Genomic DNA, 16,677 nt, shown 5'->3' on the forward strand with positions numbered 1-16,677 from the left:
AGTTTTTTTTTTCGTTTTCCATTTGAGTCAAAGGTTTGTACGCTTCTCCTCACATACATCACGTACATTCGCATGACATAAGCTCTATACCTGATCTTCGTCCCAAGTAAGTACGGGTGAACGCTTTACTCTCGTAAAAATTTAGTATTCTTATGAGTTTTTGCAAATAACCCTTGAGGTACACATACATTATACCTTCGTAGGAATTTATTCCTCGTATGTGTATAAGGAGATGAACCTCCTCAAATTGAAATCAATCTATTCACGCCTGTAATGGGTTAAGATTGAGGGTTTGGTAGCCCAAGGGGGCACCAGAAACAAAGACAATTCGAGTACCTTTTCCCGTTAGAGCCGAAACCATGCATGTTGTGAACTGTAGAACGATCACCCTAGATATAACCATACAAAACCCCTATCCGTTAGTAGGTACCGAAATAAGCGTACACGGAGGAGGAGCAACTCTAACTCTTTACATTCATAGTATATTTCTTTTTGAATGAAGGCATGTGAACTAGAAATTATATGCGGTTAGGATTAATTTCTTGAAAATAAATCATTTTAGTAGAAAGCATGTCCGGGTAGGAATGATATCTAATGAAAGCATGCTTGGGTAGATATCATGATTGGGTAGGTGTTATATTTAACTTTAAATAACATCTTTTAACTCTTTTGATTATCTTTCTTGTACTAACTAATTTATTCTCTTTTATTTGTGTTATTTTCACATTTTTTGCATTACATTTCATCAACATTACATAATACGAAAGTGTTGATCCGCAAGGGATATTTAAGTGAAAATTTTCGCAAGGAGAGATAAAAGTTTTCAATCAAACAGTAGAGTAGAAGAAGAAGACTTGCTCGAAGATCATGCAACATTCGAGATGGGAAAGATGATCCATTGATCTGAGGAGTAATCCAGTAGTAGAGATTTATCTACGATCATTCCATCGCTAGTCATCAAGGAGTAACGCGTGACTTCATCACTGTAGGGGCATTAACTGAGTTATGTTACAGAGTGTTTGAGGGGCATAACTTTCAAGGAAGAAACTATGAGATGAAGCATTGACCCATTTCAGACCCAACATCTAGTCAAAAACATGTATGTAAAATGGATTATCTTGTAATGTGAAGACTTTTATCTCTGGTGAAAATTATTCCATGATATTCATCGTTGGGATCAACATTTTTTGCATTTGCATTTGCATCTTCGCATTCTGTATGACATTCATTTAGGTATTTTTTACATGCATTAATCATGGATACATGGATTTATCTCGTGGAGGACTCTGAGGATGTGTTTCTAATTGTGCAACTTCATTCACACAATATTGAGAATGGAAGCAAAATTTGAGAAACTGAAGAAAGAATTGGAAGAGAATTTGCAAAGGATGCAAACAGATTGGAAAGATAAAATCGAGCAAGCACAACAGACCATTGTGGATCGTATCTTGCAAAACCAAGACAACCTAGTTAACCAAATTGTAGCAAAACTGACTAGGTTCAACCAAGAAAGAGTCAATGAGAAGATTTCCTCGACCATGGAAACCTCTGAATATGTGATGGAAAATGCTAATCCATAACTACTCATTTCACCCGACATGCTTCCAAGCCACCAAGTAGGCTTCTCTGCCACTAAAACTCAAGCAACCGTGTTAGATCTTCAGGATAATCCTACTGATCACAAAATGTCTGATCATGATGAGATGAAAAAAAATCCAAGAATGAGATCCCTGAGAAGTTAAAAAATTGGTGTAGAGAGACATTCAAAGGAATGAGAGGAAAAAGTTCTCATAATGAAATGGATGCAAGATAACTAGTCTTAGTTCATGACTTGGTGCTCCCTCTCAAATTAAAAATGTCTGATTTTGAAATGTAAAATGGAACTAGTTTCCCTACTGCCCATCTTACGATGTTTATTCAAAGGATAACTGGATACACCAACAATGATTAGATGTTAATCTATTGTTTTCAATACAGTTTGACTGGACCTGATTCTAAGTGGTATAATCAATTGAGTCGTACTCAAATCCGCTCCTGGAAGGATTTAGCTCGTGCCTTTTTGGGCCAATACAAGCACATAACTGATATAGCCCCTGATTAAACAATGCTACAAAATATGGGAAGGAAGTGTGATGAGAGCTTCCGACAATATGCACAACGATGGAGGGATGTTGCATCCCAAGAGTATCCACCAATGATTAAAAGGGAGTTCATTATTTTATTCATCAATACATTAAAATCTCTATATATTAACAACATGATAGGGTTCGCTACTAAGATTGAAAGAGTTGTCAAGAATGGAACATAGAGGCACTAGCAGTATTGACCTTGAGAAAAGAGCCAAGGTTAACATAGTGGGATCTTATCTAGCTAATCAGGGGACCAAACCTCATAAGGTGTTCCGTGAAAAGACTCACATCAATCTAATTTCAATGAAGTATGAGGAATTGCTCCCAACGCTAGTTGAGAAGAACCTTGTGAATATAGTTCAATCCAAACCAAAAGAGGCCCCATATCCTGAAGGCCATGTTGTTAACGCCATATGTAGCTACCATATTGGGAGCTCAGAGCACACTACTGAGAATTGTGGGGCATTGAAGCACAAGGTCCAAAATTTGACTGATTCAGGACATGGACATTCAATGAATAATGGGGCATTCCGATCAAGAGTGGGCTATGACATCCATGAAGAATTTTGTTACACTCTCATCAAAAGCATTTCATCTTGTTTGAACTTGTTTTTCTTTTTTTCTTTTTATCTTTGAATGTTTGTAAGTTATTTGACATTCGAACATTTCAAATAAAATGTTTCCTTCTAAGGTAATTAACAATGATCAAATTTTAATCTTGAAATTCTTTGAATATCAAATAAATTAAAAGCTCTTTAATAATTGAGGTTATAAATCGTTGATAAATGACAAGATTGAACCCTGTAAAACAATAACCTCTAATCTTACTCCTGAAGATATACCATAATACATACCCTTCTCTTACAGGAACTAAGCTAGCCTTCTCCACACATAAAGAGACAGTTAAGGGCTTGGCAATCAAGTATGTAAAGATGTGAACGAAATGGGGCATCTTGCAGATGAGATTGCAAAGCTAATTGGTTTCCACTTCTGTTGATGACGTTCGATGATGATCATGATATTCACAGATGAAATAGTCAAGTAGGTGAATCTAGTTTAGGTCAGTTGCTTTGAAATTGAACTCTAAGGATGATATTTTCTAACTTTCAACAACACCTGGACTATAATAGGTTCTTCTTGACAAGCTTAAAAAATTAAATCCATATACCCATAATATAATTATATATTTATACAATAAAGCTGAGCTATTCTACTAAAGCAATTGGTTATAGAGAAAACTCAAAAGCCTTGGCTTTATGAATGGATTAAATTCAAACCATGATGTTGATCAGATACTTGGCAATTCGGTGTTTGCTCCACTGTGATTGTCAAGTTAAAGACTTTGTAATGACATGAATCCTTTATATAGCCAAATAAAGGCAATTATAATATATATACGTACAATAAAGCTGAATTCAACTAGCCAAACAATGACAAATTAAATCGAATTTACTAAATAAGGAGTTTTAGTGAAGATGGACTAAGGGAGTTGAGGAACACCTGTTATAGTCAATTTCATATGAGCACTAAGGAATTTCATTTTAGACGATATTTCTGCACTGCCTTAGCTAGACGAGTCTACGAAGCTTGAACAAATGGAAGATTTCAGAGAACTGAAATAGAAGTGTTCTAAAAAGTATAACAATTGAATATGCTAGTGGCGTCATTTTTTCCGCCTCCGATCAAAATGCCAAACCAAGAAAGAGGGGCATGTCATAATTTTCACAATGATTGAGAAAAGGAAAAAGGACGAATCGAGGAAACAAACCTCAAAATTTAGGTAGCTAACCTCAAAACCAACCTGTCAATCTTTATATTTGTCAAAAATTTGCAAATATGAAAGATTAAAAGAGAAGTTGATTCTTTTGATATTCAATAAACTCATGTTTTGTGATTTACTTCAATTATGAGGATAAATATGGGGCATTATTTTAGTTTATTCGACAATAAAAGTTCACTTATTCTTTCTTCATTGAATGTTTTTCAAAGGAAGAAAAAAATTTCAAACAAGATAATCTCTCTAGAAGTATATATTGGAATTCAACAAATATCTCTCAAAAGTTCATGATCAAAGCTGGGGTAAGGGAAGCAAAATTTTTGGGGATAAAATTTGATGAGGCACGAAAAACAAATTATCGCAGGGTAAAGTTTGCAAGAGTATACCCTGATGGAAAATGAAGACAATCACATCAGTAAGTGAATAAAAACTGTTCGTGCGCCCATTCCTGACAATTGATCAAGAAAATAAGCATAAACATAAAAATACATGTTACATGAAATTTCATCTTTGCATCAAATCCATCATCATCCATCATCATCATGTGCAATAAAGACTTTGATTTTCCCTCTCATGAGGACAATTTTAAAATTTTCACTTGAACTCTTATCTTTCTTAAAGACATTTTCCCCTCTCATGAGAAAAATTAAAAAATTCATCAAATCAAACACATGAAATAAAATTCATCTTGACATCCATAAAAACATTAAAGATAAGCATTCATAAATGTATCCTTTTGGCTTTTCAAGAAATAAAAGTTTGGTGATGACTAGACTTCCTCAACACGTAGGAATAATGTCATCCACAGATTTGACATCCTGAAGTGAATGATTAGATCTTATAAAGGCAATTCCTCAACATGAAGGAGCGAATTGTCTGTAACCTTTGACATTGTTTATCTTGAAACAAGTTTTGTCTTGCTTGAGGCAATTTCTCTTGAAAAAAAATGACATGATTTCGATTATGAGTTTCAAATCATATATATGATTGCCTGATTGTTATTCTAGTAAGAAAATGAATTGCTTGCTTTGAACGGAAGATGATGGAAGTTGTAGTTTGGATTTAATGAAAGTATGGGGAAGGTATGGGTTGGTAATGGCGTAGAATAAGAAAGATGGGTTGAAAAGAATATGGAGTTAGGAACCATCAATATAAATAGATGATCGAAGTGGAAGTAGATGGAACGTGACCCACTAGCTATAGATGAGCTAGGAACCAACGCTATAACAAAAGGAAATTGATGAAGACAACAAGAATATCTTGAAGCTGATAAAGTTCTACAACAAAACAAGAATGAAAGCAATCTCTCAAATATGTTTTATATATTAAAATGTGTGTTTACGATGAGCTTAAAGATGCCTATTTATAGTATTTCTAAGCAGCATATGAAAAGACTCAAAAGATGAAAACATTCTCATCAATTTAGCAATAAAATGCACTTGAATGATTTATCTTTCTTATCTTCAAGATTGGATGAATATTCTAGATCATTTTGGGGATGAATCTAGACAATTTGAAGCTGAATTTGGCCTTAATTTCGTCCAAGGGGTGGAAGACTCTTGCAATTTCATGCTGAAAATTGTCTTAATAAGTGAATTAAATCACCCTTCATTCCATGCTCCCTTGAAGAATATGAACAGCCCTTGAATTTAGATGATAACAATCAGCTTTGAATGCCTTGAATGGGTGAATTAAGAGTCCTTCAATGCCTTGTCACTTGGCTGTAGTTGAAAAGACTCTCCCTTGGCTCAAACTCATCCAAATCATCCATGCATAAAATTCCCGTAACAAAATTCCAGCCTGCACTGTCTTCAATAAATCGATCATATCTCAAGCTCCCGATATCAGATTAAGATGATTAAAAAGGCATTGGAAAGCTAAGAGATAGAGGAACAATTTCCAATTGATTTTTATTACCAAACACATATGTATCACGTCAAGAAATGAAAGACATTCTTACTAACATTCTTGCATAAGATGAAACCGTTCAACTTCTCTCATGCACCTAGACAAAAAGGTGAACTTTATTCAATATTTAATTGAAAACATGCATGAAACAATTAAGAGTTAATTTAATAAATGAACTAGTTTGATGAATGAACTAGTTTAATTAATGAACTACTTCCCTAAATGAACTAGATGATTTAAATGCAATACATGCTTGAATGAACAACACACTTATTAAATGCAATGAAAACTTCAAATTCTCATGAAAATTCATGCATAAGCATTGTAAAGTGTTCCTCCCTTATTATTCCTCAATCAACACATTCCTAACTTGATGTAAACATACTCTCCATGGCTGCTTGAAACTCCTTAGCCCTTGCTCATGTGATGAGGCCACTTGGGTACTTCTCCGGGTCTTTGCTATTGGCGATCATATCAGTCCCTCCCTCTTTAGTGTGGGGGAGGCCATGGCAATTTGACAAGCAGGCTGTCTATGATGGTTTCACAAACCGATACTCTTTCTTTCACAATGAAAGGAAAATAATCTTGACCCCACTTTCACCAAACCCAGTAAATGAAGATCAAAACATTTTGAGGAAAAACATTGAAGCAATGAATGAGAAACTTGAAGAAGAACATTTGGAATAAAGTTTGAATGAAGGAATGCATTTTAAAATTGATCAAACCATTGAAAATGATGAGAATCAAAGAGTGGACGAAGAAGACGTTGGTGTTGAAAATGAGAGAGTTGAAAAAGATGTGACTTTTGAAGAACCAGTAGTCATGACTTTTGGAGATTCACAAAACATGTCTCTTGATAATTCAAAGGTTATGCCATTTGAAGTTCCAAAAGAAGCATCACTTGAAGTGCCAAGAGTTGTGTTCATTGACATTCCAAGTGCATTTCCAATCATGAAAAGAATTCAACAACCAACTCCCATTAAACATCCAGCTTGGTTTGATACTTTCATTTATTTTGTTTATAATTTTTCATATTCTAACTTTGAATTACTTTGCAGGAATTTGAGTTATGTATACGCTATTATCCTACCAAATGTTAATGATAAGATTCTTTGTCATTATAAGCTTGATTGGTGCATTGAACTCAAGAAATTCAAGAAGTTTGAAAGGCTAAGACTCTCCACAAACCGTCATGATGATTCAAAGAGTGGAGATGAAGAGTTACATACTCTTTTAAAAGAACATGATGTTTCAGATCAAAGAGATATTCCAAATGATGCAATTGGTCAAATGGAGGAACCAAGAGGCATGATCCATGGAAGCTTAAGAGAATTATCTTTTCAAATGCCAAAAGCTATAATTTTTCATAAGTCAATAGACATGACTTTTGAATAACCAAATAATATGTCTTTTGGGGGTACCAAGAGATATGATCATTCAAGACAATGTCTTCAAAAGATATAACTTTTGGCTATCCAAAACATGAGAACAAGGAGTACAACTTTCATTTACCCATAATTAATAATTCTCTTACTTATGAAAGTTTCTTATCTTTTAAGGTCATGGACATTCAAGGAACCTATTCAAGGGATATGACTCTTGATAATAATACTTTCATAAAGATGATCTATGGAGCCAAACCAATAACGATTGAATGGGAACAATTTGTAGAAGTCACCTTTCGATTTGAGGACATACTCACATCATTGAAGATCCATCAAGATCAATATAAGGGAGTTCTACCATGCTTTATATTATATTTACTTATTTATGCACTATGTATTACTATGAGCATACATTTTCATATTTGACTATACTTAAATTATCAAAACATGCTCATTCACTCATTATGTCATATGTTTTGCATCATTGATTGATATTAAAGCATATAATCTATAGATATAATAATAATATTCATTATCATAAGATGCATGAGTTATTACTATAACCTATAGTACACATCTTTATCTTATACACATTAATATAGTTCATGAACTTAACTTATCCTTTATGTTATGTGTGTAGGTACATTCGGCCACAACTTGGGAGCTATATTGGAGGTAAATGGAGCATGTAACAACAAGGAAACTTACATGGGAACGTTTAGGAGAACATAAGGAACATTTGGTGAAAAGTTATCTGGAGACCCGTGAGCTCATAGCTGGATTGAGCTGATGATTTGAGCTATAAGATGACTTCAATTCAGCTGGGGAGCTACACCATCATCATCACCACTTAGGACACTTCAAATATGTCCTAAATCAAATTTTTTGAAATCGTACCTTTTCGCGAATAGTTACCACCTCAAGAGGTACCTTTTCACAAGGAATTTCCTTGATGTTCACCATGCTACAACTCACCTATGCCCAACTCACCTATGCCGAGCTCACCTATGCCCAGTTTACCTCACTAGCTTAAACATGAAAGGTTATCTTTCCAAACATTGTGACCTTTCATGATGATGCTGCCCATGAACATGCCCTTTTATCAATGAGCAAGTTGGTGAAGAAATTATATCCATTGGAGGCTTAAATCACCAAGAGACATGAGATGAAGCTCCATTCCTATTCGACCACACCACATGCCTGTACATGAAAGTTTTGGCGCCAAGTTGAGGAGGCACATCATAATTCGGCCAAGGGAGATATTCCCTCATCATTGTCGAAACATCAACCAACACCAAGCTTATGGACATATCTCTTTATTCAATTAGTTATGTATTTTCATTAAGGGACAAGTACTAGCCGAAACACTATGTAACCATTCGACCAAGCCCTCTCATTTCCTATAATTTGAGAGGCTTGCCATCATTTGTACTCATCTCATCTCATATATTAAACAAACTCTCGTGAGTTAATTTCTCTTCAAATTTCTTTGTGAACTTTATCGATTAAGAAAGTAGTATTCATATACTTGTTGTGTCATACCTTCCATTTTGATTCCTAAATTCCTAGATTTATATCTAGTGGGTTGAAGACACTATCCCCACTCCTCAAGCAAGTTTGTGAAGATCAGGATTATTCTTCCTAGCATTGTTTCCTCTTTGGCTGCTTGAGATACAATATAACCACCGTCTCCATTTCATCATCAACACCAACAACATCATCCATCAAGACCATAAACATCTTCTTAATTCCACAACCATCTCTATTTATTTTCTTTCATTTCATTACTTATCTTTTTATTCCATTTATTATTCCATCATTAATCATATTACTTTCTTATCTTTGTTGCAGTCCAAACTTATAATTCAAGGACATCAATACTTGTCAATCCTAGATCGGGACACAATAAGGCTATCTACTCACTTCCATCAAAACGTGTAGATTTCTGCCTACATCAAATATTTAGATGATGTAAATCATGATTTGATCTTTTATGATTTACTTTTGTTTCTAAAATGTCTTATTTATTTTAATATGTCTCACTAAGTGAATACTTAGCGTGTGATTGTTTCACACATAGGTAATAGCGTACTATCGGAGTGAGGAGTTAAACTGATATCATCTGTCAATGGTTACCTTATTAGTAACAGTATGACATCTTTAGATGTTCGTTTGATATTAATTGGTGGCATGTATTAGTTATATTATGATGCTCTGGTAGGAATGTATAAAACATGATTTGTAGTATTACATTTATCAGTGAACTTAAACTACTATGTGATAGATATAAATTCTATTTTATATATTAGTAGTGAATTGACATTTTATATTTTATGTTATTAAACCGTAATGTTTTAAAGAAACAAAATTTTACTTTTTTCAAATATCAATATTATTTTAAAAGTATGTGACATCTCTAACTCATATTTGGGGATGTATACGGGAATTGGGTGTCACATTTATTGTTATTAGAGCTGCAGGTTTCCAATTTTTGGCCGAAACTGAGTGTATTTTATGTAAAAAGTGTGTACATGCCACTAGGATGTCAAAGTTACTGATATACTATTTATATGACATGATTGATGTCACTCCTTTCTAACCTAAGTTGTAATTTTATGTATCGTGTTTAGATGTCGAGATCTAAACATTTGAAATGAGCTATAAATTAGGAAGTCTGAGAAGGGACTGATAGTGGGAGTAATGAAATCAACAGCGAGTATCATGCTTACTTTGGGCATGATAGTGCACTGACACATCAAGGAGTGTTTGTGCAAGATGATGGAGCATTTCTGCAGGATTTAGATGTGATTTTAGCTCGTTATCAACCTCCTCCTATTCCTCCAGCATTATAGATGTGAATTCTCAAAAGTGTTGAAAAGCTTGGAGCACCCGAGTTCATGTGAGAAAATGATGAAGGTCCTATTGATGCAGAATTATGGTTAAATGATATCAAAGTGATGTTGGAAAATCTTCACTAATGAGACTTTGAAAAGCTTGATCGAGCTATAGCTTTACTTAGAGGATCAACCTGAGTGTGGTGGATGAACACCACGATGTATATGCCGTATGAGCAAGTGATCGGGCAATTCTTTCAGGTGAATTCAAGATCAAGTACATTAGCAAGCAATTCATGCGAGCAATATTGCTAAAATTCCTTAATCTAAAGTAGGGTGACCGAGTGATACATGAGTACGAGACTGAGTATAACAAGCTAAGTTGATTTGCTGTTGAATTGCTTTCCAACGACAAAGCTCGACGTTATTTGTTCATCGAGGGTTTGAGAACTAAGATGAAAGATATAATGGTGGTATTGAACTTTCTTACCTTGGATGAGGTGATATCCCAAGCAAAAGCAATTGAAAGTGTTCAAGAGGAAACAATAGCAGCGGAGTAGAGCACACAGACAATGAACAGATCGGGAACATCCTCAGCTTCTTATCAGGCTAAAAGAAGCCTGGGTTCATGTCCTAGATATAATAATAGATCTGGTTCTACTGTAACCTCACATAAGGAGAAGCAATCTCAGTCAGTTGCTATTAATTCGAGTAGAGCATCCCAAGATCGATCATTGCCATGTCAGACTTGTAGCAAGTTCCATCGTGGCGCATGTTTCAAAAGTGGTGACACTGGCCACTTTGTCCAAGATTATCCTATAATGTATGGGGACAAATATGTGTAGACTGAGAGATCAACAATAGTGACTTAGAGAAGTAGAGAAAGAGCTAGAACCAAAGGACTATATGAGTGGACTCATCTATCAGAGACGCGTCTGGTAGCTAGAATTGACAAAATTAGAACTAATGTGGACTGGGTTGACCCATAGATTATAATAGGTACTTTATATCTCTTTAATGAACATATATTTGTGTTGGTTGACCTTGGTTCTACGCACTCATACATTAGTACAAAGTTGATTAGAGATAGAGGTATTCAATTAGAACCGATCTCAAGTAACACTATAAGGATAAACCCTTTGGGTCATAGTGCAAGGGTGAGTCGAATATGTAGAAATTGCCCGATAAATATTCAATGAGCTGTGTTTCCGGTTAATCTGATGGAATTACCTTTAGATGAGTTTGAGATCATTTTGGGCATGGATTGGTTGTCTTTGCATTATGGATTGGTAGATTTTCGTAAGAAGCAATTATTTTTTAAAGATGCAGAGGGTTTGGAAATTATAGTAATTGGTGAAAAAGAGAAATCACTGCCCATTATGATATCAGTAGTGAATGCGAAGAAAATGATGTTAGAAGGGTGTACAACTTTTTTGGATAATGTGATAGATACCCAAGCAACTAAAGTTAAGTTGGATGATATTCCAATAGTTCAGGAATTCCCTGATGTTTTTCCAGACGAATTACTTGGTTTACCTCGAGATAGAGAGGTGGAATTCAAGATTTATGTTTTTTCGGGTACTAAGCCTATTTTTATAGCTCTATATCGAATGGCTCTGATCGAGTTAAGGGAATTAATTGCCCAAATGTAAGATTTGCTTAATTGAGGTTTTATTAAGCCTAATGGTTCACACTGGGTAGCACCTGTTCTATTTCTGAAAGAAGAAAGATGGATCTATGCAGTTATGCATAGATTATCATCAATTGAATAAGGTAACAATAAATAACAAGTATCCTCTTCTGATGATTGATGATATGTTTGATCAATTAAAAGATGCAGCAGTGTTCCCAAAGATTGATCTTCGATCTGGATACCACCAATTGAAGATTAAAGAGGAGGATATTCCAAAAATAGCTTGTCAAATTCTACATGGACATTATGAGTTTGTGGTAATGCCATTTTGTTTGACTAATTCTCCTGCAACATTTATGGATTTAATAAACCAATTATTCCAACCTTACTTGGATCAGTTTGTGTTGGTATTTATTGATGATATTTTGGTGTACTCAAAGACAAAGGATGAGCATGATGCCCATCTTTTCATAGTCCTTCAGACTCTTTGAGAGAAAAAGTTGTACACCAAGCTATCAAATTGTAAATTATGGTTGATAGAGTTTGGTTTCCTTAACCATATTTTTTTGATAGAAGGCATAAGAGTATATCCCAATAAAATTTAGGCTATAGTGGAGTGGAAACCACCAAATAACATCTTAGAGGTTCATAGTTTCTTAGAGCTTGTTGGTTACTATCGAAGGTTTGTGAAGAACTTTTCAATGATAGTTTCATCGCTAAGCAAGCACCTAAGGAAGGATGTTCCTTTTGTTTGGAAAGACAAGTTCCAATAGAGCTTTGTAATGCTAAAGAAGATCTTAACTGAGGCACCATGATAGTACAACCTGAGTCGTGTAAAGATTATGTGGTTTTTAGTGATGCATCTAATAACAGTTTGGGATGAGTGTTTATACAAGAAGGTAAAGTTGTGGCCTATGCTGCGAGATAGTTAAAGACCCATGAGAGAAATTATTTGACTCATTATCTTGAGTTATCAATCATTGTCTTTGCTTTAAAGATTTGGCGCCATTATGTATATGGTGAGCAATGCTACATTTACACATATCATAAAAGTCTAAAGTACTTGCTGACTAAAAAAGTTGAATTTGAGACAGATATGGATAGAACTCTTAAAGGATTATGATGTGATCTTCAATTATCCTCCAGGGAAGGCTAATGTGGTAGTTGATGCACTTAGTCGAAAGACCTTTACAGCCTTGTGAGCTTTGGATGTGTGTTTATCTCTAAAGGTAGTTGGCGCCTTGATTGCTTAATTAAAGTTAAAGCTAATGCTTTCAGATTAAATAAAAGAGTTGCAAGGGAAAGATGAAAAGTGCTTGGCAAGGATTGCACAAGTTGAAAATAGAAAGACTAAGGACTTTGAAGTCAGGATTGATGGATGTTTGTATTATCATGGGAGACTTTGTATTCTCGACAATGAAGAACTAGAGAAAGATATTGTCTGAGGCACACTACAATCTATTGACTATGCATCCAGGTGGAAACAAGATGTACCAGGACTTAAAGAGTTGGTTTTGGTGGCCTGGAATAAAAAGATCTATCATTGAGTTTGTTTCAAAGTTCCTGACATGTCAACAAGTGAAAGCTGAACATCAAATGCCTTCTGGATTACTATAATCGATATCTATTCCTCAATGGAAGTGGGAAAGAGTTACCATGGATTTTTCTACACAGCTTCCTTTGACACTCATTAAGAAAGATTTAATTTGGGTGATTGTTGATAGATTAACCAAGATGAATCACTTCATTCCAATCCAGATAGATTAATCGATGGATGAATATGTTGAGTTGTGCATAAAAGAGATAGCTCAACTTCATGGAGTGTCTGTCTCGATAGTATTTAATAGATATCTAAGGTATGGAGTGTCTGTCTCGATAGTATTTAATAGATATCTAAGGTTTACTTCGAGATTCTGGAAGTCTTTGCATTAGGCTTTGGGTAATCAATTGAATTTCCACATAAATTTTAATCCGCTGACAGATGGTCAGTCTAAGAGAACTATTGAGATTTTGGAAGATATGTAAGGGAATTTGTGATAGAGTTTAAGGGATCATGTGAAAGTATTTGCCTACGATAACATTTATCAATCAAGCATAAAAATGGCTCTATATGAAGCCCTTTCTGGGAGAAAGTGTCAAACACTATTAAATTGGTTTAAGCTAAAGGATCGAGATCTAGTTGGCCCTAACTTGATGAAAGAATTGAAACGAAAAGTGAAGATTATTCAAGATAATCTTAAGAAAACTTTCGATCGATATAAGTCTTATACGCACTTGAAGAGAAATAAGATTGAATAACAAGAGGTAATAAAGTATTTCTTAAAGTATGGCCTTGGAAAAAATATTATGGTTTGAGATCTATTGGACCTTATGAGATTCGAAAAAGAGTTGGAACAGTGGCTTATCAACTAGCATTGCCACTGAAAATAGATAAGATTCATAATGTTTTTCATGTGTCGATTCTTAGGAAGTATCGATAAGATCCTTCGTATGTTATCATGTCAGAGGAAACAAAGATTCAATTAGAGTTGACCTATGCAGAATAACCATTAAAGATTATGCCTTGAGGAGTCAAAGAACTATGGAACAAGACGATCCCTCTATTCAATGTTTTTTGGCAGAATCATAAAGTCGTGGAAGCTACCTAGGAAAGAGAGGAGGACATGAAAAGGTAGTATCTGCACCTCTTCACATCAGGTACATACTAAAAACTTATGGATGGATTTTTCTTAAGGGGAGAGTTGTAATATCACAAATTTGGTTAGTGATCAAAACATAAATTTTTAAAGTTTGGTGATCAAAGTATAAAATTTGTAAAAGTTCATGGACCAAAGTGGTAATTTTCCTAAAAAGAATTTTTATGCCATAAATGAAAAATTCACCCCCAAGAATGACATTTTAGTGGCAATTAGATTCTTGATCCGAAATTTGTCTTAAAAGCTATAAAGTGTTAAAGTCCGATAAAAATTCGGTAAATCGGATTGAATAGAAATTTTGAGTATTCGAAGGGTATTAAATTAAGCTTAGAAATATTATTTCCACATTTTAAAATGATGGAAAATAATATAGATCATTGAATTTGAGAATTTCATTTCCATGTTAAATTTGGATCGTTAGATGAAAATGGCAAGATTGAAATTTTTAAAAAATTGCATGGATAAAATTGTAAATGGTATACTATTTTGTTCATCTTTGACTTTGGGAAGATGATAAGTAACATGTGTCTTGGTATGGATGTAATTATCAGGTTTCATTAATGGTAAAATTGTCATTCCTCAATTAAATGAATCTTAAATTCATTTAAGCTTATTAAATGGTAAATTAACACGAAGTTAACCAAAATTTCATGAAGATTGTTAATCTTTTTCCCCTTGTGTCCATGGAACATAAACGCTAGGTAAGAGAGTGTATTTTTCATTTTTGAAAATTTTTCTTTGGATTCTGGATTAAAGCGTGAAATAGAAAATTTTTCTATTCTATGAGCTCTATCATTTGGTAGCAATATTGCATTCTAATATTGCTTGAGTTCTTTGATCCCAAATTCTAGGGTTTATGATCATGTTGGGGTTTTAAGGTTTGATGATAGATTTTGAGGTTATTAATAATTTAGAATCATTTCCAAGCTTGAATGATGATTAAAACTACCTATACAAGCTTATAGTAGTTTTAATCTAAACCTTAGATTGGGGAAAGTTTGTTATTTGATGGAAGTAAGTTAAGGGTTTGATTGTATAGGCTTGGAAATGTTAAATAGAGGTTGCTTTCATGCTTGAATCAAGTGAAAATCATGAGATTTCAACCTTTATATTGTTCGACCTTGAGAAAAGAAATGGGGAAAATTGTGGAAGATTTCCCATGGCTTAGAAATGATGTTTGAAAGGTTCTACAAGTGTTAGAAAAATTTGGGACCATTTTGTAATTTTAAAAAAATTAGGGTACCTATCTGGTAATTTTGAAAAGTTATGGATATATGTGTAATTACCCAATAGTTGATGTACATTACATTAATTTTATAATAAAGGGCTGAAATTGATGTTAGAATGTGAATTTGGCTATTTTGGGAAGTTATCAAAGTTTGTTACTTAAGTGGTAATAATGGTATAGGTGAGGTAGTAGGCTGAATAATAAATGCTGGAAATTTTGTTAAGTTGTTTGAGACTTAAATTAAAGAAATAATGGCAAGGGACCATTATGAGTAAAATGGAAAAGTTAGGATGAATTCTAAAAGAATTCATAATAGTAGTAATATTTTTGTATTATTATGTGTATAAAATGTTAGTAAGAATAATATCATGTATTTTATACTTGTATGTGTGTTTATGGATGCTTGTGTAGTTCGTGATCAAACTTGTAATACAAGCAAATCAAAAGGTAAGGAAAAAAGTACAAGAGTAATCGAATATCGACAGTAAGGCTCAATAGTGAGGCATACCAGGTGAGTGCATTTTATTATGTACTTATATGATACGAGGAATACTTGCGATGAGTCAACCTCGAGTGTTTTTAATAAGCATGTTTTTAACGCATTACGATATATTCTCATAAAGTTTTATGAAAATAATTTTATGAAGGATTTTAGGGTATGAATTTCCCTTAAATAAATGGATGTGTTTTATAATATTTTAGCATCTATTGTTGTTTCTGAATGAATGTTCAATTTGCAATTTGGATATTAAAGCCTGTTGTATGTACATTGAGAGTCATAGGTGCACGTGATAAACATCGAGTAAAATGGTTATCAATCAATTTTGTTTAATGCATTATTACATTTTTGTATTAGTACATTTGAGTACTCTTGGCACTATGTGTGCATGGATGGCATTCATGATGATTTAATGTGTGAATTACATTTCGATGTATTAATATAGTATCGTTGTGTACTACAGTACCTATATCTCGGCTTAGCACTTTGATGCGTTTCATGTAGCTTGCATTCTCATCTTTCATAGATTTGGCTGTGAATGAATTTTAATACTTCAATTGATAATATGCTATGCGTGTGAAATTGTGT

This window comes from Hibiscus syriacus, unplaced genomic scaffold, assembly GCF_006381635.1.
Source record: "Hibiscus syriacus cultivar Baekdansim isolate YM2019G1 unplaced genomic scaffold, ASM638163v2 tig00009003_pilon, whole genome shotgun sequence".
Taxonomy (NCBI): Eukaryota; Viridiplantae; Streptophyta; class Magnoliopsida; order Malvales; family Malvaceae; genus Hibiscus; species Hibiscus syriacus.